A 25,434-nucleotide genomic window follows, 5' to 3' on the forward strand; every position below is an offset into this window, starting at 1 on the left:
GGACTGCCGCGGCACAGGTGGTGGATTATGTAGGGTGACTTCTTCATGGCGGCACTCAGCTAACTGCGATCGTAGCTCGTCGATCGTGCCTTCGGCTCCGGATAACTTAGTACGTGGGGACGTGAACATTGTCTGCAAGTCGAAGATGATGTCCATAATCCTTTCGCGCAATGGGTGCAATACTTTGTTTCTTCCATCACTGAGAACATTTAGGAGCTGCTTCCCTTTGTCGCAGAGGAGGGAGGTATCTTCTTCTCTTTCGACTGGCGATCCCTCAAAAGGGTGCGTCGGACGTGCCACAGGGCTGGAAGCACGGACACTGTCACTGTGAGCGGGATTCCGCGGGGGATTGTACCCCTCTACATGATGATGACTACCTTGGGGATTGCCAGCTAGTAACGGCTCTTGATATTGAATCTCTCGTTGAACATCTCCGTTCGGACCATTAGCGCCGTCTGCAAGTGATCAACGAGATGTTTGGCGGAGCGCGACAGGTGGTTGATCTTCCATTGCGTCCCTGAAGCGAGATCGCGTCGGGCGCTTCAATGCAGGTTTCCCTGCGGCCTATACACGATGGCTTGCAACCCACACTAAGACTAACCAGCTAACTGGGTTCCTACATTCAAACCCATTGCCTTGGGAAAAACGTGCATGCTCACCGGCACCGCCGGAGATGCTCATACGAAGGAACGTGCCGCTGAATTATCACCTCGAGGTTCATGGACTGGAAAATCAAGCTGCGAACACAGAGCAGAAAAAATCGTGGCTCCGTCTTCCTCTGCGTCGGAAAAACCCTGCTGCAACATGCCGATGCGATCCAGGTGGATGCGGAAATGATCGGCTGGTGAGCTTTGTTTCGACATCTGACGCTGTGCAAAAGGCCAGAGAGATGTCGACAAAGCGTCGCGCCGAGTGCACTCGGGGTGGTTTCGTCCTGACAACGGCGGTGGCATCAACAGACAAGCTACACACCAAAGTTTACTGCGATTTTTCGTTTCTGGTAAGAATATTTACAGCTCCGCATGTGCGTGCGTTGCTTCCGTGTGTGCCAAGCGAGCGCGCTGTCACTTCATCGAGCTTCTCACTTTGCTTCTCGGGCGCGAACTCACTGGGAAACAACAGAAACATGAAATGAACTATGCCGTCTGGTCCTATGTTGCGTGTGCGCGCGAATAGGTTTGCGTTTCGTGATAGAAGGGTAGAAAGTGCCTTCGCCTAACCGTTACTGCCCATGACGCGCACAAACAATGCGCCGAGCTTAGGTGCTCGCAGTCGTGTAATCAACCGTAAATTCATCTGACTGTACGTGTCCCCCAGACCGTAATCACCTGCCTTATCACCCGGTTTTTTTTTTTCTCGGGGAAAGTGCACAGCGATGGTAGCTTGAATGTTCTATGAAAAAACTTGAAACGCACGCTATGTTGCCACATGCACAGTACGGCTCGGCGCTGATTACATAAAACACCTCGATGTCCTGATTGTTTCGTCTTATCACCGCCAACAATTCTGCGTCTGCTTGCATTTTGCAGGGAAACTAGGCTGCCTGATAGATGAGACTAACTCAACACTTGGCGCTAAGACAATTGAAAGTTGGGCGAGTTGGTGATACATCTTAGGAAAAAGCGCGACAAACGACTACACGTAGAAAAGAATACAGGACGGCGCGCTTCTAGCAACTGATTATTATTTGGAAAGGACATATATTTATAATGTGTAAAAGGGCAACCTCATCAATGTTCTCGCACGAGTACATAGAAACAAAAAAAAAATATACAAAAAAAAACGCAAACATTGTAAAAACAGAACGTGTTATGCAACATGGTGACTTCACGTGCGGTTTCAAAAATTCCAGTTCCGCATTCTGCAGTCTCAGTGAAGGCTGACTAACGCACACGGAACCCTTCCGGCTGATATGGTACGCTTCAATTATCTCTCTTTGGGTTCTTCCCTTATGTCTGTACATGACTGTCGTCTTATCAAAGAAACCTGCACCCATCCTTTTCGCACTGCTTACAATGCACTGCCAAGTGCGTGTAAGGTCTGCCCTTCAAAGAGCTGTTGTGCTCAAGTAGTCGGATGTTGAGGCACCGACCGGTCTGCCCGATGTAGGCCTTCCCGCAAGCCAGCGGGAGACGGTAGACAACCGAGTGTGCGCAAGGCACATACTGCATCTCATGCTTCATCTTGCAGCCTCGTTGTCCTGCTGCGGTTTCTTAATCTTCGTTTCAACCGCGGAGCAAATCTGGCCAATCTTTCTTTCGGCGGAAAACACGACGTTCACGCCGTATCGGGAACAGGCTCTTTTTATGTCATGCGACAGCCAATGCACATAAGGGATTTTTGCTACTTTCTTCCTTTCCTCTGACCTAGACGGAACATTCTGATCCGCTAGTTTAACGGCCCGTCTGATTTTTTCGCACGTTGCGGAAATAGCACTGTCAGGAAACCCCGCCTCTTTTAGGCTCTTAACCTGCGAATCAAAACTGCCGCCCATGCAGTGAACGCATGACTTTTCAAGTGCTGAACGCATACAGGCCCAAGCTATACCATTCTTTACCAGCCGGGAGTGCCCTGAGCGATAATCCAGCAGCGGATCAGTGGTTCTTCGGCAGTACATCCAACATACACGATTGTGCTTGAAATATAACAGCAAAGAATTATAAGAATCAAGAACCACAATGGTTCTTGATGGCTTTCGTCGTCGGCAACAGCACCTCCAGGCGTTGCCGTACTTAGGTTTCCCGGCGAGGCACGGGTGAAAGGCTTTCTGGGCGAGATGAGCGAAAAGGCGAAGGTGGGCGACGGGGTGACGGCGACCACGACGAACGGCTGGGAGTAGCGCCATTGAGTGTCGAAGGTATTCTTCAATTTCGCGGGGTTTCTGACCGTAACGTGGGCACGGGTCACTTGAACGGAACCCGGGAAGTCCAAGCTCACGGTAGGGGCAGCGACGAAAGGTATGGTCTGGCTCCCCACAGTGAAAAAAGAGTGGTCGGTTATCCCGTGTTCGCCAGACATCCGTTTTTCGCGAGCGACACTGCTGTGGCCCCGGTGGTGGAATATTCGGCGACTCCCCGGCCACCCGCTCTGATACCAGGTTTGAGTAAGGAGCGGTGACTGACGAGGGTGGCTGGGAATCCGGCGCGACGTACGTCTCGGAGGGATGTTGGGGGCCAACGTCGACAGGAGTTCTGGGTGCAAATGTCCGCTGCACTTCTCGTCTGACAGCCTCCGCAACCGATGCTGAAGCAGGCCGCTCGCGCAATGGAAACAGCTTTTGTAGCTCCTCTTGGAGCACGCCGCGGATGATCTCGCGGAGACAACTATCACTGCTGCTATTCAGGTCGAAGCGAGAAGTAGTAGTGCAAGCCGCAAGCCACCGCTAGTCCTCGCCGCTAGCACCTGTTCAATGTTGGTGGCCTGCGTCACAAACTCATCGACAGTCGTCGGTGGATGGCGAACGAGCCCTCCAAAAATGTCGCTCCTCACGCCTCTCATAAGGGCGCGCACTTTGGTTTCCTCAGTGGCCAGCGGATCCGCCCATGTGCTCAATTGCAGAACGTCTTCCACAAAGCTCGTCACGCTTTCGGTAGGCCCCTGGGCCCGGGTTCGTAAGAGTTCTTCGGCCCTTTGACGTCGAAAGCGGTTAGGGAAGGCTCGCCGAAGGCCCTCCTTGAAGGACTCCGATCACTTCAGGCGCTCCTCGTGGTTATTGAACCAGATGCGAGCAGTTTTCTCCGATGAAAAGTAGACGCTATTGTGGCACAGGTCTTCCGTCCAGCCATTGTGGCGAGCTACACGCTCGTACTGCTCAATCTAGTCTTCTACGTCCTCGAAGTCTTCTCCATAGAACGGGGCAGGATTACGGGGCGCGAACGGCCAGAACATAATTAGAGAACCCAACGCTTCAGTCTGCTGCGACTGCGAAGTCATGCTACCTGCACGTGTCACCTGTGTCCTTTAGGGATCCGAGGTCAACTGCCCGAATTCCGGTACTTCGCCTTGGAGTCCTCAAGTGCTGCGAACACCGGGCTCTTCGTGAAGGCTCGCCGGCCCGGATTCAGTATCGGGCTGGGCTTACGGAGCCTTGAGGGGGTACTCAGTATGAATGGGATGTACCCTGCACCCCCACCACGAATATCACGAATGACACGTGGTGCGTCCAACGATGAAGGCTATAAAGAAGATTTAATAGGTCTAAACTCAAAGCTGCAGCTCAGAGCCCGTGAGGACAAGCGCTTGCCCGAGCGTTCTCGTCTTCTTGTCTCCCTCGCTGACGGTGATAGTAGCGGCATTTTTTCTCTGACTCGCTGGAGATGGTAGTGGCGGCAATATTATAGGCAGTAACCTCACCTGTGTTCATAACACTGCTTTAAAACAGTGGAGGAACCTGAGGCTTTACACCTTAGGGACCGGCACTCACTCTGTTTTAATATGACCCTGTACACCATTTCTCTTAGTATACTCACTGTTGTAATTATGGCCCTATACGCCAACCTCTTTAGTAAAGTTGTAGTGCATTAATTACAAATCCTTGTTATCTTATTCACCATTATCATAGCGTTCTTTGCTTTTGCCGGCCTAGCACCATTAAACTCGAAATCATCATCAATGGCCATCGTTTTCCACTGACCAAATCTGAACTTTTCAATTAATTGACTGCCTGAAGTAACATCGGGCAGCAAAGCTTGTGATCAAGCACAAGAATAAGCCTGGAGACATGTAGAAGCACAAGTGTCCATAGCTGCTTTAGCGTTGATCTTCCTTCAGACAGTGGACTGCATATAATAATTCCAACCTTACTAAGAGGGTTTCTGTAGTGTCCCGGTGTTTTAGTACCACGACTGCATGACGCGACGGTTACGACGACGACATGAGACGCTGACAGCCCGAGCCCCTAAGGAGTTTCGACCCTAAAACTGCACTCCGGCGTAATTTTGCGTAAAGGTTTTTGCTGAATCACATCGAAGCCTTTAAAAAAAGAAACTGAGAACACAAAACCACGGCAACTCGATTTCCCTGGACGTTGGGGTAATCGAGTGGCAGTGGTTAGACATTTATTGTTCTCTTGGAAAGATGTGGTTTGTATCTCTGCAGTTCTGAAGCACTCAGCTTGGCCAACGAGGGAACACAGTCGCTTTGTTCTTGGTTCAGCATTTCAGGGAGGTGAAAGAGGCACACTGTACCCACCAGATAAACAAGCTATGCAGCTCGAGAGTGACTCGTCTGCCATGAACATTGGAGGTCCCCATAAAAAAAATCGCGCCCATCCACCCCGTGAATGTGGTTGGAAAGCAAAGCTCTAAGCAGCAACCATAACGATTACTCATGCGACGTAACTTCGCTCTACAAATAGCAAAACCAGAGAGAAGTGAAATACACTTAACCACACAATTTATTACTTCAAAGAGATATTCTTGGTAAGGTTAAATCAATGCATGATGCATGAACGGTGTTTGGTTGAGTTGTATTGGTGTAGCACAAGAGTGGAAACTTTTTTTTTTTAATTTAAGTAAGCTCCAACCTGGTGTTAGACGATCTGAATTCTCCGTTTCTGCGCCATGGACGAAGGCGACGAGATTTGCGGCAGAGAAGGAGGAGGAATTGGTAGAATTGCTTCTGTTAAGATTCCTGAACGGGCCAGAGTGCAGCCCTGAGGAGTGATTCCTTCTTATGTGGGGCTCATATGCAGTCCGCGCGGCCTGTGTTCTGTCCACCCGCTGAACCTGAGTAGGTAGAGAGGACCTGGACAGCAGCATCTTCCATTGCTTTAGTTGGGTAGTTGACGGAAAGAGAGGAGGGTGCTCATTGCTAAAGTCGCACACCCCGATTACGGGGCGGAGTTTTCCTTCTTCTGAGCAAAATTTACATCCAGCGTCGTAGCGATTCGGATACATTAAGTGAAGACGCGTAGGCTGTGGGAAGGAGCCCGGATGGTAAGAGCCGTAGGGTGGTTTGTTGTTCTCTGGAAAGGTCAGGGTTAGGCGAAGGTACGGTCTGTCTCAGAAGGCGATAATGCTGGGTTATCTCCCTGAACGTGACAAGCGGGTGACACTCCTCGTGCAGCCCCATAGTACGGGAGGTAAAAGCGCAAGCTTGTTGGGTGGGCGTAATTGTTGCCCTCCATTGAAGCGCGAGGGGTGTCCAGATGAGCTGAATGGAACCGTTTGGGGAGTGCTTTTTTAGCACGCGAGGTGCAGGTCAGAACACCTAACCAGACTGGTAATTCCAGTAGGCGTGCTGAGAATCGGTGACTACCCTCCGAACCCCTGATGGAGCGAGAGCCAAGGTGATGGCTGCCTCTGCTCCTTCCATCATTTCTTGGGTCCCAGCCGAGGTACACGCAAGAGGTTGGTATTGGAGGTAGCCACGATGATGGCGTATTGCTGCCCACGAAGTTTGGAGGCGTCTCTTTAGATAACTTCATGATCCCCACCGAGGGTGGTGTTTAGCGCTTGAGCCCGTGCTTTTCGGTGACCCTCGCCATGTGAGGGGTTCATATTTCTCAGCAAAGAGAGCATCTTTAGTTTTAGTCGCCAAGAGTGAGGGAGTCCTTCAAGCGGAGTGGCATTCTAGGATGCCCAGCCAATCTCGTGAAGCATGGGGTTACACACCGCAGTTCTGAGTCGGACCTTCTGGATAGAAAGACGGGCTTCTATCAGCTCTTCCACCGTGTTGTGGAGCTCGGTGCTAAGCAGCCTCTGTGTCGACGCACTCATGAGAAGAACAATGGCCTGCTCGACCGCCTTCTAATCATTATGTGCAGCATCTGTATGTCTTCCTTGTCGAGAAGAAGACATGGGGTTGACGTAAGTGACTCTCGAGAGGACAAAAGCTTCAATCAATTGAAAGGTACCGGATTCCTTTAGGCCTCGCTTCTTGGCGGCAACACGCCTGATCAAGGAGACGTCACTCTTGGTGTTAGCCTCGAGATATAGGCCCAGGATCTTCATGCTGGGGCTTGGTCTGATGGCCTGGCCATCAACGAGTACTTGAATGTATTCCATGGTTTGGCGTGAGGGCGGACAAGGAGCTGTGATTGTTTTCGTGAACACTGGAGGCCACAGGCTTTAGCACATTGGCGTACTAGAAGTGAGATACCATGCATTGGTGTGAGCTTCCTTTTTTTGTAACTCAGCACATGAGCAAGTTCCGCACAAGGCCGCTAGACGGGCGTGAGTGGCCGTGTGACGCTTTCACGTGGCATTCAGCGAGAACGCAGTGGGTAAACCCGTAGATCTGCTTGGTGAGTACACCACCTGTATTCCCGTCTACGCGTGGGCTCGTAGCTAAATCGGTAAGACAACGGGCTCTCGCTTTGTTAGTCTATTAGTTCGAGGTTCGATTCCTGGCGCTGCAAGTAAATTCTTTTATTTGTTCGCTGGAGTTTTCTGGTGACACCAACGGTCGCGAAAGAACCCTTGGGGGGTAGTGATAAAAAGCTTTGCTTTAAAACAACTGAAACACTGTGCGAGCGCGATACACAGTAGTAGTAGAAACTTTTATTGTGCCCGTGATGTGGCCAAAAAAGGAAAGGGACGAAGGAGAAGGTGGTGTTTTTGTCTTCTACTCGTCTTCGTCCCCTCTTCCTTAGTCGTCAGCCAGAAGCCCCTGGGTTCTGGCGGCGCCCTCGGCCATACGGACGCGACCCGAAGCAGCACTTCCGGGTCGGGGCTGAGCAAAACGGTCTCCCATTGCTCCATGTTCGCTACCGTGAACAAGTTGCACCTAGCATTTGCTGCACTATTTTGATTCTGCCTTGCGGGACACGACCACAACATGTGGTAGAGGTCTGTCCGACCCGCGCATATGTTACAATCTCCTGAGTATATTTCGGGATAGCAGCAACTGAGAGCAACCGGGTTTCGAAACGTGTTCGTCGTGTAACTGCCTCCACCATACCGAGTCCCATTTAGTGAGGCTGCGGTGCATGGCAGGATACTTCCGTCTTGACAATCCGTAATGATCTATGATTTCTCTGTATGACACCATGCGATCTCTTTCCGACCTGACGAGGTGGGGTCGACGTCTGCCTGGTCGATTAAACCTCGGGCGGTGCCTTGGGCCCTCTCATTACCTGCCAGACTCAAGTGCGCTGGTGTCCACGTTATTTGAATTTTTCTTATATCTTTTGCTTTCGCGAGTATGCTCGTGGTTCGAGGCGATACCCTACCTTTTGCAAAATTTCTAACTGCCGATTTCGAATAGCTAATAATTATTTCGCGCTGGCGTTGGATATGACCACGGCAATGGCCGCCTCCTCACCCTCCATAGGTCGCGCCGTAGCGAGAGCAGCGGGAGTGAGTAATTACATAGTTTTAGTATAGCGGAAAGCCCAACTTTAGCGCGTCCATAGCGTTAGCGGGCACGCTAACTGTCGCGTAACGAGGTGCTATCCGTTTGCGATTGCGGCGCGCAAACGTTAACGCCACAGCTAAAACGCAATACTAAAACTCTCTATTGTCCCTGAAGATTGACTATCGCTACCGTCATGGCGTCGCGGGCACAATATCCGGCTGCATCAATGTAGACCACGTCCTCTGATCTTTCAGATCATTCGCAGATCATTCAGCGCATGCTCGTTCCCGTCTGCGCTCGACTATGCGCATGATTCATGTTTTTTGCGAGTGGGGGGAACGTAGAGGTGCGCCTTGGTGAGATCAAGACCGAGAATGGCCCTGGTGTCGTGCGGGGAGCAGCCTTCGCCGTCGATTATCTGATGTTTGATGCGTAACATGACGTCCTGGGTCGATAATTTCACACGAAAATTTATCATGGTGTGAGAGTACAGGTCGTTTTCCTCCAAGTAGACATTTATTCTGTTTAACATCACATGCTCGAAAAGCTTACCCAACACGAAGTTAAAGATATAGGCCTCAAGTTTTCAAGTTTCCCAGGCTTCGGCATGATGACTATTATAGCCTTTTTGTTATTTGTTACACTGCGCAAGACAAGTCAGTGGTGTAACTAAGGGGGAGCAAGGGGCGCAAATGTCCAGGGCGCCACTTGGAAGGGGGTGCCAAGCCTAGTCCGACCAACATGTGCCCGAGGGAAAAAAATGGCTGCGGGCTGCACCACAGCAGGGGGATGGCACCGCCACAAGAGTCGCTTTTTGGGCTTGTTGATACGACATTGTACAGAAGAACACTGCTGAAGAAGACAAGGACGAACAGAGGGGGCTTGCTGGGGGACACACGGGGCACTAGCGCCCTGCGCATCCTTTGGCATAGCGCCCCGTGTGTGTCCCCTCTCTTCGTCTTCGTCTTCCTCATCGCTACTGTTTTGTTACAATGCCACTGTTGAAGTAGTTAAACTACTCTCCTTGTCATGATGCGCAGCCACCTAAGTGTTTTTTCTACTAGCTTGCGGACAGCATTGTACGACAAAGAAAACACCCTTTGTCAAGACACACCACTTGATATAAACAAATTGAGAGTATAAACCGCTAGAAAATAGATGGGAGAACAACGTTTTCCAGATGGACAATGGTTATGACCCAGTGGAAGTTTTTTTTCAGAACGTGGGAGCCTCATTCTCTTAATAATTTTTAAGCACTGGCTATGTCCTCCTGAATTATTGCCACGTTTCAGCCTTTGTGGCTACTAACGATGTCTCTAATTTTGAAGATCATTTGAAGGGGTCTGATACATGTGAATGTGAGTACTACCTTACATTTGGCGCCAGTGCTGCCCTCACATAACACAGCTATTACTGAGTCTTAATTAGATGTATGTTTTAAAGGAATATTGCTGGTACTACATGAAAACGTGCACTGACACATCATGTGGGCTTCACGCACTCAAAGCGACAGTGAACTTAACCTGCTTTAGTTGCAATAACCTAAAAAGACTTCAGAAACAAAGATTGTTTCGCTTGTATTTTTGTTTAGACGTTCGTCACATAGCCTGCGAACCTCCTTCAGCATAATCATTAAGGAAACGTTACCGCCACTCAAGTCTGCTTTGTCACAAAAAAGCTGAGGCGATAAGTTGCTGTAGTAGTATATGAGGGAGCTCATCTCGGCAGCTTTTTATGAATACATAAAGTGGTCATAATGAACGGCATGTACTTCCAAAAAGAGAATGGTTCAGTTAGAAACTTGATTGTTGGCCTTGTCACAATGCTGTGATAGTGACTTAGGATATGCTCACATCCAGGTTGATGTGGTATTTTAGGGGTTCTCACATTCCAGCTTGGAGTGTGCAAAACACCTTGTTGAACACCATAATATCGCATTAGGACTGAGAAGGGCTAAGGCTAATGCGACTTGCTTGTCGCTTGCTTATAACTTCCGTCTTCCAGGCTACTGAATGCTACACCGTGCAGTGGAGATCAGATGGCATGCCCTACTTTGATGGTCTAGGTGGACCTCTCATCAGATGTCCCCAGATGTTTTTCAGGTCGGTTACAATGGGTCAGCATCTAGGTTTATGCAATTATATTGTCTTGCTATGATGTGCACAGTGAAATTCAGTTATCAAAACTTGTGTGATTTGACTGGGAGTGGGTATTTACAGGCGTTTTGGTCTTCCAATTGCACTGTATGTATACACTCAAGCCTCGTTTTAACGTAACGGGGTATAACGAAGTGAATAAAATTCCTAGAATCTCCATAGAAAACCATGCATTTGAAACCTTTTTGCAATGAAGTAATATTGACCAGTCTTAGTATTAATATTATTAGAAATATTAGTCTCCCAAAAGGCAAAAAACACTACCTCGCTGCGCGAAGTATTCCGCGGAGTTCGACAACACTCTTTTGGCGGGGCTTTTTTAAAACTCCTGCGTTGAGCTCATGGCCATGCGCAGCCACGCCATGTACACCCGAGAGAGCTTGCCTCCTCGCTCAGCCAGCCTGGCGGAGCGAGGAAGTTGGCTCTCTCAACGCCGATTACGACGGAGGAGCTCACCGACGATGCAGTTTTAAAATAGGGAAGCACGGCTTTTTCACAGATGTCACGCGACAAACCGTCGCAAGTGACGATGAAGACGCCGTGGTCTACCATGCCCAAGCGTTAGACGTGCCAACCTCGTCATGGAAAATTGATGCGGTTGACCTTCTGTGTTGCTTCTCCGGCGCCCAAGGCGGCGGCGAAAACGGCATGAACGCGGTGGCCACAGCGATGAAAGAATTCTTCCACTTGTGATGTCCCAAACGAAGGAGCATCACGGTCTTTTTTCTGGGTACGTTTAGTGGAAAATAACATAAGCAGTGTGCGCATTGAGCAAGCAATATATTTGTGTTATATTCAGTTTACGTCACGTGTGTGGTCCCTTAGCGCTACACCGGGCTGCGAGGAGGTTTCCTTCTTTGCACGCTGATAGTTGTGCACCCAACTGAGAATACATTGCCGTAATTGCCAAAAATTGATTTAACGAAATATCACGGCTCCCCTTGAACTTTGTTATAACGAGGTTTGTGTGTATGCAAGTCGGCTTCATTCGAGCAATTCGTTGCAATCTGAGTTTGGAATAAGTGAATTTGGATGTCATGTATTTAATGTCTTTATGTATGTTTAACCTGTACCTTTGCTGCCATTGCGCATTGAACTGCTAAACAAAAGCGCAAAGGTGCAGTTCTCAGTAAAAAAGAGAGAACTAGTATGAACAAGGGGCTACATTTAGGGAGATGTGACATCTGTATTTTCCACACCTGAAATGAACATGCTAAAGTGATGTAACAGGAAACATTCAAAACTGTTTAGGCATGAAAAAAAGTATATTTCAAGGAAGAAAGAATATATTGTGCACAGGTGCACCATCCCATTCCTGAAGCACAGCTGGGTGGCAACAGCATTGAACTGACCAGTCATGTGTAGTAGTCCACAGAGGAGCAGTGCGTTCTAATATCCTGTGTAGTGACCAGGTTGCTATACACCTCAAGCGCTGCCTGTAGGGGCTAGGGAGCTTACATGCCGGGCGGCATGTAGGCTCCCTAGTAGGGGCGCCACTGAAATCCCCCTAGCGGCTCGTTTTTTCTGTGTGTTGTAAATACATATTTATGTAAAGCAGTCCCTTCGTTTACAAATGTGGTGTTTTATGAGAGTAAAATGTTTCTGGCGCGGTCTTAGTGTGGTATATTCGGTCTGTTTAAACGCCAGGTCTGTGTCACAGGCCGGCGTCGTGAAACCGGCATATGTATGGAGCTGATTTTAATTACACTGCCCTGAAATTTACTAACAGTGTCTCCGTAAGGACCATTTCCTCAAATTGTCCTGCTACGGCTATTCACTACGATGTAAATCAGTTTTTGTGTGTGAATACATAATACAGTGCAGCACTCTGACAGAACGCCAGTTACGCTTGCCAGCACCATACCTCAGATACTGTTCACTACCCTGGACAAGCCAATGGGGCTTAAATTTCGCAAACACTATACGACAGAAGTACGATTAACAACACGAAATTATACTTAGAAATAAGCACGCGACCAAAAAAATTAGTGCTGGATAGCCTTGTCCTGAGGTGAGCGCCCGCATTCATTCATCATCGGCTATGTATCCTCTGCGAGCAGCGCCAAGATGGATTTAAAAAGTAAGCCGCGTCTAACCTCTTCTTCGAGCCATCGTCATATGATGCAGGGAGCCGCCAAAAACTAGTGAAAACTAAAAGTAGAGGGCCTTATACACGGCACGCTGTCACCGGCACCTTTTATCCTTTGTACTTTAAAAAAATGCGCCCGCCAAGTGATCAACTGTTTGGTGAAGCCGAAAAACAAAAGGGAAGTGAAGGCGTAATTTGTGTGCATGATTACTAAAACGTTCATTTGTTACTTTCATTCCACATTCGTACGCAACGATAGTTCAACGTCCCCCTCTCAACCCTCCTCCCATCTCCTGCGAAAAAGCAGTGCGTTTCCCATCTAGTTGAATCTGGTGTGTCCTACCTGGCTTAAGTTTAGATGAGCCTTCTTATCATTCCCGACGCTACAGTGGGTTTTTTGTTCCCGCTTGAGCTATACCATTTCTCCCTGCTTCCAGACCATTTATTATTCCGTGGTTTCATTAATTTTTTTTGCTTCTTGCTATAAGGCGTGAGTGTACACTTATTTAAGGAGACAGAGCATTGCATTATACTTAGCGGTTGCGCGTGGCTTATATTCCCATAAAAGACACAAGTGCTTGTCAGGTGTTGGGTAATCACATTCCCGAAACATATTTTTCTAGAACGTATATATTCAAACCGAAGCCGCAATCGTTGCCCGCGCTGCAAGACAAAACCAACCTCTCACTGTACCAGTACCAGGGCTGAATGAGGCGACAATAGAATTCACCTGTGCCTGACGTATTCGGGGGTGACAGTCAGGCCCGTAGCCGGAAATTTTTTTCGGGGAGGGGGGCATTTGTTGAAGGCCATACTATTCGCGGTAGGCACTTCGGGCGAAGTTAATTCATACCAGTTCTGTACAATAATATTTCAATAACAGGATCTATTTTGCACAAGCGGCTGTTCTCAGCATATTTGATCGATGTAAAAAACAGCCATGAAGTAAAAACATCGAAAAATAAAAAGGTGAAGATTGCAAAAACTGGTTTCCTTGCGGCACACCCAAGAGCTTACCTTGGTGCCTGGCGTGGGATCTGTACTCTCATCGCGCCACACGAGTTTAACCGAAATACCGAGGCCACACAATTTAAAGCGAATGATCCGCAGTTCTGAGAATTTGGCTCCTCATTTATTGTCTGAAGTTTTGTGTTGTGCTCCGAAGCTAAATAATTCATAGAGCCGGGTTGCGGCAACGGGCTAGGAACCTATATTATCTACTTTAGAAGTTCTTTAAACAAAATTACGAGCATAGAGCTGTTCTAGTTTTTCATCTCCCAAAAAAAACTGCTTTATTTGTTGCATGGGGATTTTAGAGAGACCCTAGTTGGATTCTAGCACGTTTGCTTGGAACAAGCCCTAAATTAAGAGAGCTCTCCAACTGCAATGCTTACCTTAAAGATATTACTCCGAAAACAATGATATTTAAAGGTATTCTGACCTTCTGGTTAGTTCAGAAGTCTTCCATCACGAAGCAAATCATTGACAGTCACCTATGTCAGCGTAGTCTTGGGCGGACAGCGCAAAATATTTTCAGACCGCCCTTGTCACGTACTCTGAAAACCCAAGGCGCAGATAAATATTGCCATGAAATGGGGTTTAAACCGCAGGTTCAGTGCAGTTGTGGCTGGGAAGTTTAAAATTATAACGGGAGTCCAGCGACGTCCGAGCAATTTCCACGGAGCCCGCCAGTCTTCTAGATAAAAAATTCACTCATCTCCACGAAGTGAATCATGACGAGTGGGCGAAGCAGTGGGGATCGTTCTTACCGTAAATCAGCCGTGGCATTGCCCACTCGTGCATGTAATTAAGGAAAAGTGCGTGGGTACAGTACATACAACTACAATCCAATCCAATACAATTCAATTTTTTTCCAATCCAATCCGAATCCAATCCAATCTAATCCAATCCAATGCTCCTCGCGCATGCGCAACACTGTGTACAAGGACGCCAAGGCAAAAGCCACGGACAAAGCGAGGTTATGTGCTTCGTCCCTAAAAGTCCTAGGTCACGGAGAATAATTTCTCCACTACATGGCGTATAAGACAGAACACAAGAAATTTACGCCACCCACCTTAGCCACCACAGTCGTGTCCCACGCGATCAACGCACTTCTGCTTACTCCTGAAGTAATGGAAGGCCTTGGAGACGGTCCAACTGAACTTTGTTTTAGTGCACTAATAAGTCCGACAACGCCGCTGACTATAACCTTTCCGCGGAACGCAGTAGTTTCAGCACTTTACAGAAAGAAACACGCAAAACTGGCTTGATTAGAATTTGCACAACGTTATTTCAGGGTGCTCTCTGCATTTGGTAGCGCACCCAGTGGACCAGACGCCTTTCCGAAAATGCTTCAACTAAAGGCGTCACAGGAGTGACCAGCTTGAAGCAAAACTATGGGTGAGGGCGAGAGTTTGAACAACAGGACATGCTGACAGAATTTGAGATCTTGCCGACGCGTTATGCTTGTTTTCTGCTATATGTCTTTTTTTATGACCTGTAGACACGGCTGTAGCAATGCGCTTTGCCTTTTTGTACAGTATGAGAGGCTGCTAACAAGCGGGAGCGGAATTGATGGTTTTCAGGAGGTGGAAAAACAGCGAAGAGTGGGAAGGAAAAGAAAGGCCACTTAAATCGGGGCACATGGAAATTGTTGGTCTATTTCTTCCACCGCCTTTCTTTCCTTCTTGGGGCTTCCGCCGATGCAAGACAAGCAGAAGGTGCAACTGATACCGCGCTGGCCCAATGCGTGAGTATGGTCCCTAAAAGGATATAGCCTAAAAAAGAGCGTGTTGCCGCCGCTGGGTCATTTCGCCATTCCGTGCAGGCGCTTGCGCCGCTCCACGGAGTGTTCTTCGCCCCGAGGGTCAAGGACGAACCATCGCCTCTCTGGATGCGTAAACGGAAACACGTGGCCCTTCCATACACGGCGTTGATGAGAATTCCAGAGAAAAAAATTTGGCGCATTCGGAGCCGCTGTCAACGACACTGTGCATTGCACCCTTCTTCGAGAACGGCTCGGCCCCCAAAGCTGCATCCGGTGTTGTTGTTCCTTACCAGAAAGGGGAAGCTTAAGCAGAAGGGAACAGTGTTACAGAGGGGAAGCTCTCGCTTACGCGCGCTGCCAGGAAAATAGTTTGGGAATCCAGCTGGACCCCCACCCCTCGCGCCAAACTTTCGGGGGGGGGGGGGGCAGCCCTCCCCCCGCTCTGGCTACGGGCTTGGTTACAGTGGTGATTAAGGTGCTGCTGTTGCTGACGCACCTAAGAACGGTCACGAAGCGTGCCCAACCGAACTCCCGGATAGCTTCTGTTGGCGTTCCAGCCCTCTACCAAGACACAGCAGATATTTTGAAGTGCCCTAAACGTACTATTTGCTTACAGACGTGATGATAACCAGTTGTTTAGGGTGCAAAAAGGCAAAAAGAAGCGAGAGAGAGCCAAAACACCGCATGAGCCAGTCGGGAAGCGCTCCTCCCATAGATGCCCAGGAGACGCGGGGCCAGGCGGCGCAGCCATCGCGAAGCTGGAGGTGTACACTCGGGAACAACTTAAGGACGGCAATAGCTCATGTGCGCTATCACTCCGCCTAAGTGACGGACCTGGAAATCAACGGGCGCACGCGTTTTGAAAGGAGGTTGCTATGAATGCATGATATCGTCTGCCTTTCCACACGTACTTCGTTTGTCGTCACTGCAGTAATTTATCAGCATATTAGGTAAAAAAAAAACTCTTGGAGAAAGCTCGCGCCATGTTCAAAATATTCCCAGTAACGCACTATTTGTGCCGCAGAGAGTAACATCCGGCTGCGGTGACGAAGCACAGCAATTTCCGTTGTCGTGCTGGAGGCTGTACCCGAGTATAGACCAAGACTGTTGCATGACAAATAAAAAGGAAATCTTGCGCTAAACAGACGTGGACAAGATACGACAGACAGAGGCGCCAACTTACAACTGTTTATTCGAAGAGAATGAAGCAAATTTTGACATCCACCTCAATGCAGCCGTACGGCTAGAAAACAAAGCTGTACAACTTCCTCAGAAACTTCGCAGTTGAAGAAAGTTTCGATCTGGTCCAGGACGAAATTTCAGCGTAAGTTGTACAAGTTTCTGCGTAAGCTGTACAGCTTTCCTTTGTAGCCGTACGGCTGCATTGAGGTGGATATCAAACTTTCCTTCATAGAAACTTACTCCACCTGGGGGATCTCCCCTAAATCTGGTAGGTTATTCGAAGAGAACCATGCTTATTTATACACGACTTGTAAAGAAAAAACAAACAAAATTAAGGTACAGCTCAAATAAGAAGTGTAACACGGGATGGAAGGGGGATAATCGCTGGTATGCACAAGTGCAACATTGGTGAAAGCATAACAAGATAATTCCGCAGGCCTGAGCAAACGAAAGTGCGTGTTCGTATTTCAGGTGCAATACGGTCCGCAACAGGGTAATGACAACTGCACATTGTAAAGTACACTTTCTTTGATGAAGGACATTTCTTAGCCACTTAATGGTAGTGACGGCCTGCTGATGCAAGTGTCTGCTGCTCTTTTCATAATGATCGCCTCGATTACTTCCCTCTCCAGTTCGTTTCTTGCGCTTTTATAAAGGTCGTCTTTTCCAGTAATAGGTCACACCCACAGCGCTTGCAGTGATCTGCTGGGTGCCCGCCCATGTTACTACCCACTGCCAACCGGTGCTCTCTCACACGTTCTTTGAATCAGCATCCTGTTTGCCCAATAGGCACCCGATCACACTTCAAGGAGATACTGGATAAGACATTGCTGCGCACTTTGGTTTGTCAACTTCAGTCCTGCCCATTATTATTTATTTATTTTCAATACTGCCAGTCTCATTCCGAGATCATAGCAGGTGGGCAACAGATTGTACATGGAGGTGGTACATAAATAAATATCAGCTCAGAAAACACAAACAGGAATGTAGCAAAATGGCAGTCATCACAAAGTATAAGAGAGAAAAATATAGAAATTAGTTTACTTTTAAATATAGATACGAAGAATACGGAGCTGAAATTTTTCAACAACACACTTGAAAACTTATATGTACACACTTATAACAAAAAGCACAATCAAGTCACTCTTTTTAACCTATGACAAGATAAAGATACCAACAGCAAAAAGAAGAGAAATTGTGCATGAAATGTAGTGGTACACAGGCAAATAATAGCAAACATGCAAACACTCCAGTTAACACTTATATACTCCCCTAATACTCTTTCAATGGTGGCACAATGCCTCTGGGGATGCGAGTGTTACAGCATTAACCGAACATATTTTCAAATTTTGGTGCAAAGTCAGATTTCGCATTAGTTAATGAGGAATCTAAACAGTCCCATTCCCTTATGGCGAGTGGAAAAAAGGAGTGCTTGAACGTGTCATTGCGGTAGGAGTACTCTTTCAGTGTGTGGGAATGTTTGTGCCTGGTACATCGACGGATGTACAATGATGGGTCAATTTTATAATGGTTGTGAAGTAGCTGAAAAAGAAATTTAAGGCGCGCTTGTTTTGCTCTAATCGCAAGTGTTTGGAGGCCAGAGCTTGCTCACATATTTGTGGGAGAATCAGTGCGCTTATATTTGTTGCAGATGAATCTTGCGGCCTTCCTCTGTACATTTACATTTCTAGCTATCGAATGTTAGTGACTGTATAAGGAAACCATACTGTGTTAGCATATTCTAATACCGGTCTTCCGTAAGTAGTATAGGCCAAAAGCTTGGTTGAGTGAGGGGCCAACCGAAGGCATCTGCGAAAATAAAAGAGCTTGCGCAGAGAAACCGAAGTAATATTAGAAATGTTCGCATCACATCTGACGTTTGAAGTAAGCGTGATGGCTAAATATTTGTGTTCATTCACTTTTTCAAGCCTGGTGCCTCTAATGCTGTAGTTATACTGGATAGCTTCTTTTTTGGGTTATCGTCATGCACACTGTTTTTTTGGGGTTAATCGACATTTGCCACATGTCGCACCAGATGGAAAGATGGTGCAAAGAATCGCTAAGTGCAAGGTGATCTGAATGACTGTTAATTTCTTTGTAAATAATGCAGTCGTCGGCGAAGAGCCCAATGTTGCAAAAGATACTGTCTGTGATATCGTAATACACATAAGAAATAACAAAAGCCCCAAAACGGAGCCTTGTGGTACTCCGCACGTAGCAGGCAAGTTTTGTGATGGTACTTGGTCATACAGGACATGTTGCGAACGGTTAGTTAGGAAGTCCTTAACCCAATCTGTTAATATTTCATCTCCAATAATACTTCGAAGCTTTGCAATTAATTTGTTGTTACTTATGGATTCAAATGCTTTAGCAAAGTCTAATAATATGATATCTGTTTGCGTGCATTTGTTAATAGATAATGCTAAATCATGAACAACTTTTGTTGGTTGCGTGATAGTCCAATCGAGCGTTAATGTCCAACGAGACGAAAGAGCCACCGAGTCTGGAGTTGCAATTGAGCCTGAATGTCCAACTAGACAAAAGATCCAATGAGACGAAACGTCCAATCAAGCCTGAATATCCAACGAGACGAAAGATTCGCCGAGTCTGAAAGTGCAATCGAGCCTGAATGTCCAACTAGACAATATATCCAACGAGACGAAAGGTCGAATAGAGCCTGAATGTCCAACGAGACGAAAGATCCACCGTGTCTGAATGTGAAATTGAGCCTGAATGTTCAGCTAGACGAAAGATCCAACGAGACGAAAGGTCCAATCGAGCCTCAATATCCAACGAGACGAAAGCTCCGCCGAGTCTGAAGGTGAAATCGAGCCTAAATGTCCAACGAGATGAAAGGTCCACTGAGACGAAGGGTCCGACAATGCTAAGGCACCACTGTTTCATTCAAGACACGCATTTGTTCTGATTAAGCCGATAGCAATAGATTCAAGTGCGTTGTGCCAAACGTTACACTACGTCAATAAAATGAGCGTCGTGACAGTGCAGGTAGTCGTGTACGGGCCTCATTTTTGCATCAATATAAAGCGTTGCTCATAAACGTGCCTTACCGGATGGCTTTCGTCAACCTCCTCAAAATAGTTGTATCACAAAGCAAACAAGAAAGTGTGACTGTGAGTATAGAAATCTATAAGACTACTCTATGTTTGCGGCACAGAGTGCCATCGTATTATTAATAGCGTGTGAAGACTGACCCGGAAATAAAAATTTCTGCTTCTTCTTCGAACTTTTGCTCGAAGTTCTGCTTCTGCTTCGAACTTCTGCTCAATTGATTCTTTTAGCAACGTATGGGCTATCTTCTCGCGTTAGCTGGGGCACTCTTTAATGGTTGATTAGAATCAACGTACACACAAAATCATCTGAACCGCTATGAGAATAAATAATTGCATTCGAGCAGCATCGGCGGCTGGCGCTCTCTCTTGTTCGCTCCTACGTTTCAAGTATAGTTGTCCATCCCTGGATAGTTGTATGTTACTCCATTCCGAGAGCGATCTGAGAGCGATATCCGGCAGCGGATATTATGACGCCATGTCACAAGCACAGACACGCACGCACAGAATAATAGAAGTAAAACGAGAACAAAGCAACAAACGTGAACAAAGAATCGTAAGCGTTATTTCGGAAAGTGGGGTAACCTGGCACAGCAGACGACAGCTGATCTGAAACCAGATGACTGATATCGACAACAATGAACCGCAGGGACACAGTATTATGATTTGTTGGAGCTGGTATGTAATTATTTGTGGCTATCCTAAGCTATCGACGACAGAAGTTTTCTGATCATCTGCTACCTCATTCGGCTCCTTCCTACCGTGAATCGTCATCGTTCGTTTCGTTTTGCATATCCCAGGTGGCACCACCGATTCAAGATCAGCTTGCCCCTCTATAACGGCCGCCATTTTGCCATAGTCGAAAATCGATGTTATGTATTTGCAGAATAAACATGCGTCTGCTGTCGTTGTTCCCAGTGCCAAACAATATATACCACAAAATGCGATGTCCGTGTGAAGTTTGAGCGCGAACGGAGCAGCGATACGCCCAGGAAAATTTTAAGTGTTCCATTTATCGATATGACACCCTCTAAGTCCTGGTGCTGAGTCTATGCTGCTGAGGGCATCGCCAGATTTCTTGTGTTGCGGGCAAAGCGAATCGATGAAAAGAGGACGGTTTATGAAAAGTTTCCAGATTTGAAAATTGAATACTATGGTCATTCCAAGGCTTGAAGTTTGCATTTGGCCTTGCTCTTGTGACAGCCTGAAGCACAATAACCTCGTTTGTATAAGTGGGCACGAAATGTAAACGAAATACCAGAAGGAAAGATTTTCATGTTGGATGTTTTATCCCAATAACTGATTAATATGTCAAATCCTGAATGACAAATGACACATCAAACTGACACCTTGATGACACCGAACTGAGAATATACAACCCTCATCCACATCGACTGCTTCTTACGGGCTGCGAGCAGTTGACGGGCACTCACGCGCGGCGTACACGGTGAGTGTAAGGTGACTATCCTAGCGCCCTCCATTTTTGGGTGGAATAGCACGTGTTTGTTAGCTTGTTTGCTTAGTGCTCACGTGCCTGCCATGCGCATGAAGCTGGGAACGATATTTTTTCGCTAATAGTAGTGCGCACCAAAAAAATCCAGAAAAACCCTTACAGTTTGCGCCAATGACTTATAAGGTACGAATAAAAAAAACTAAAGTCCTATATAGGCACTTTCAGCAACGTACTCGCGACCAAACTTGCTTTCGGGAATAGCGTTGCAGGCAGACTCAAATTTTACGACGGAAATCAGAGGCGCTAGGCGCACATTTCACCTCAAATTATGGATTAAAATTTATTGCATGTGAAAATGTACAAAGTCCCTGAACTATATTGTTACGAGACTAAGGTGGGCAATGCCTCACAGCTCCTTGACCAAAGAACGATTACGATGAAGACGATGTCCCCGGCGCGCATCTTGCGCGAGGTCTGTGCCATGGCCGCTATGCCCATTCTGTAAACAGATCGCATCACCCCATCCCATCGTTCGTCTTATCTGTGTCCTGCCGCCACATAAAAAACTTTGCGGTAGAGGGCATTCAAGGTAACTTTAGAGTGCTCCGGGCATTCCGTTAATAGTAAGAGCCTGAATGTCTAATGAGACAAAAGATCCACCGAGACGGAAGGTCCAATCGAGCCTGAATGTCCAACGAGATGAAAGGTCCATCGAGACGGAATATCCACTGTTGGACCTTTCGTCTCGCTGGATTTTTCGTTTCGTTGGACCTTTAGACGCTGAATCGCGGCAGCGGCCGCGACGTGGCGGCCGCTCAGCTGACCGGCAGCTGACCAAACCCGCATCCTACGACGCATGCGCCGCTGGGTCGTTTCGGCCTATGCGACTCATGTTGCGCCGCGTTCGCCCTGAAAGAGGTACGCCGCGTTCGCCGAGAAAGAAAGCGACACCGGGCTTCCATCTGTGAGCGTTACACGGGACCGACCGGCTTCCAGCCGGGGTCGGCAATACAGCGACATCAAAGGTTAACCAAGCGAAACCGAGACTCAACCAGACTAAGTCAAACTTTTTCTGTGCATATCCAAGGTTAGCTGAGCTAAGCCGGAGCCATTTTTTTGGCCAGTCTTGGCCAATCTCCCTACGTGTGTATGCTTGGATTGACAAAAGTGCGCAGGGGATGCTGGGTAGTCATCCCAAAGCACGCACACATGAGCGCTAGGCATTTCCTCAGTTTTGTTAACTGCAGGGCGACCGCAGCGAGGCCCGCGCTCAAGTGGTATCTAACTGCAGACGCGAAAATACGCTGTTAAAATTTTGCAATTTCATCATTGCGGCTCCTTACAAGTTTGGATGCCGCTGCCAAGACCTTACTTGGCATGTCTGGGCAGCGGAGACCGACGCCCGTTTTCTCTTCGTGCATGTATTCTTCCCTAGTCACGAAGCAACTCACCCAACAGCGTGTTTTATTGAAGCTCTTTCTGTACAGCATGTTAGTGCTGGGCGTGGACTACGCTTAGTTCCTGAAAGCAGCGACAGCCTGGCGGCGCTCCTTCGAACCAGAATTGCGGTATCAGTGGCTGTCCGGAAACTGGCATTGCTTGACGAGTGGTCCACGTCGGCTGGGGCATGACAGGCACTCCATGAGTGATAGGCTGTGGCTGTAACATAAAAGAAACGCCGTTAGCCACCGATTGCATTGGAATTGTTGTTTCCATTTTTACTGCTGGTCAGTCGCCCGTTTGTGCAGAACGGTTTGGAACAATTTCCTTCGTGTGGCATCCTTCGTCGCCACGCAGGCTGAATGTTACTTCTTTACTCGGCTTGCAGCCCGAAAGGGCGTTTGTTTTCATATCAAAGCCCAAATTTTAGTGAGCTGCCATGGTTACCATTGAGAACTCAGGAGAAGAGGGCGAAAATGTCAATATTTGCTTGAGCTACTAAAACAAAAGAGAAACGCGGCTACATAGTGATAGAAAGATGTGTCTTTCATTGCATCGGGGTTCGGGAGAACGACCGTTTGATAACTTATACGATGCCTTTAGTAACCTGTGGTTAGATGCAGGCGATGTTTACGGCGTTCAGTTGTACTTCACTGCGGCCGTTTCTTTGCTCCCAGCTAAGCAGAGATAAAAACGACTCTACAAAAAGGCGTCTCAGACAACGACGGTCGCCTGAAACGCCATTCTGCCAGGACAGCTGCTGAAAAGCTCGCTTACGTGGGAAAACGACAAGTGACTTTACAGTCCACTACCTAGAATGTCCACTGCCAAGCGAATGTCTTCTTTTCATTGTGGAAATTGGTAAGCATGCACGAGCAAAACTTTCGTAGCTTATTACCTAGTGGTCGCGCTTATTTATCATTTTGCCTAGTAAATACTTTTTTTCCATGCATTTAAGCGGCTGAGAGTGTCCTCGCGTTAAGGCCTCATCGAAGCGTCTGTCATTAACTCTCATTTTGCGCGTGATCCCCGAATAAAATGAAAATTGAGCCATTGAAGAACCTCGTAGACGATTAATACTCCGGTGCCGGGGTGCACAATTGTCGCGGGCTGTGCCGGCTTGGGCATGCGGACAGCGTCGTGGTACGCGGGCGGTGGATCGTCCAACCACTGAGGACAGAGCGGCGCATCCAGGGCGGAAATTGGGGGACCCGCTCTCCCGTTCGGCGCAGAGCGGGGCAGCTTGCTCGGAGGGTAACTCGGTGGCAAGCTCGACTGAAGGCGCGCCGTAGACCACAGGAAAGCCGGTAGTTCGGATGGTGGGAGTCCCTTCAGGTTCTGCGATGACGTCATCAACGTGGCCTGCGGCAAAAGATAGAGTTTCTGGTGAAGAGGTGTGCCGCAATTTTCGGCAATCTATAATTGAAACGTGATTAAGCTTTGCCTTTAAGCGATACCGTCCCCGCACTCGCAGACGAGTAAGGCCCTTTAATTCAGCCCGCACAGATATCAGGCTGCGCATGCGTCACGCGCGTAGCAGGAGCGAGCGCGCGCATCGCCGTAACGTTCGACGTAGCGCACTGTTTCGACGCATGCGCAAATTATACCAAGTTACGGTCTCCTGCATTACACAAGAAAGCGAGCTAGAGTGCACTCCGTGTGACAAGGCTGGCTTCCGACACGCGTCCCCTGTTGAGACAGCGCCGAAACCCAAGAGCTTCGGCAGGAGGAGCCGTATGTGGCGCTACGGGATTTTTCGCTGTAGAGTTCCTCTATATAGCTGCGGAAGCTATATAGAGGAACTCTATTTCGCTCACGCTTAGCGCCGCCGATGACGCCTGCCTTACGGTTGATACAGAGAGGTTGTAAATGGAATGAAACCACGCGCATGTCGAAGGAGCCCCATTGTATCGTCGAAGCTTGAGCATTGGAAAGATTTAGCAACCGGAGAAACGTCCCTCGTATGGCGACGCCGAGAGCTGACACGAAACTGACACACCTCTCCTTAAACGCCGTCGACACAGAGTGCAACGACACATGTCGGATAACTGACTAATACAGTCAAACCCGACTATAACGAACCCGGATAGAGCAAATTATGCTATATATCGAACAAAAATATTTCAGTTACGAAAATACATGGGAAACATATTCCTTATAACGAAGTTCACATCCGATATATCGAACTCTGCGCGCCGAACACGGCCGCCGAAATTCACGGTCTCTGAGCGGCGATTGGGATGCGGATTGGCCGCGACCGCAAAGCAGGAGTTGCGACTGAGGCATTACGCCTCGCACGGACGACATGACGCCAGACACTTTCCGTAACTGTTTCCGACGCGCGGGACTCACGACGGAACCCGCGAAGTCAGCGAGTCCGGACCAAGAAAGCAGCATCGGTGAACTGCGGGAAGAGCTCCCCCATGTTCCCGATGATGTCCCGAGTGAAAGCCACCCGACGCTTATAATGAAGCGCTTTCGGGAGTCGATGTGCTCGGCCAATGCGTCTTAGATTTTAGAGGACGCGGACTCGAACTGGGTAACAACGTTTCGTGTAGAGAATGCTATGCTAGTTGAAGGCGCCAAAACGAAAGTGAAAACAAAAATCACCCCTTTTTTCTCTGCATGGTAGGCAGTTCAGGCGGAAAGTAGCTTTATTACTTGCAATAAATGGATTATTTTGGGTATGGTACTGGTTACTTTAATGTGGTTGTTTCTGCATGCGGGGATGGTGGAGTTGGGGAGGGCTCCCGCGGATTGCGAACTTGTGCAACAATCAGTTCGTTATATTCGGGTTCGGCTATATCGAACTAATCCCGGTGCATATTGCAATTCGCTATAAACGGGTTTGACTGCAGAACGTGTTTAATATGCGTCTAACCACATTTCCCAGTGACCGGAAGATTTCACAGGAAACTCCGGAGGGCGGTCGTTAATCTACAAATTTGTAACATACTGGCGAAAGTGAACTCGGTGCCGTC

The sequence above is a fragment of the Haemaphysalis longicornis genome, unplaced genomic scaffold (genome assembly GCF_048455015.1).
Source record: "Haemaphysalis longicornis isolate Haplotype H1 unplaced genomic scaffold, Haemaphysalis longicornis Haplotype H1 scaffold_6, whole genome shotgun sequence".
Lineage (NCBI taxonomy): Eukaryota > Metazoa > Arthropoda > Arachnida > Ixodida > Ixodidae > Haemaphysalis > Haemaphysalis longicornis.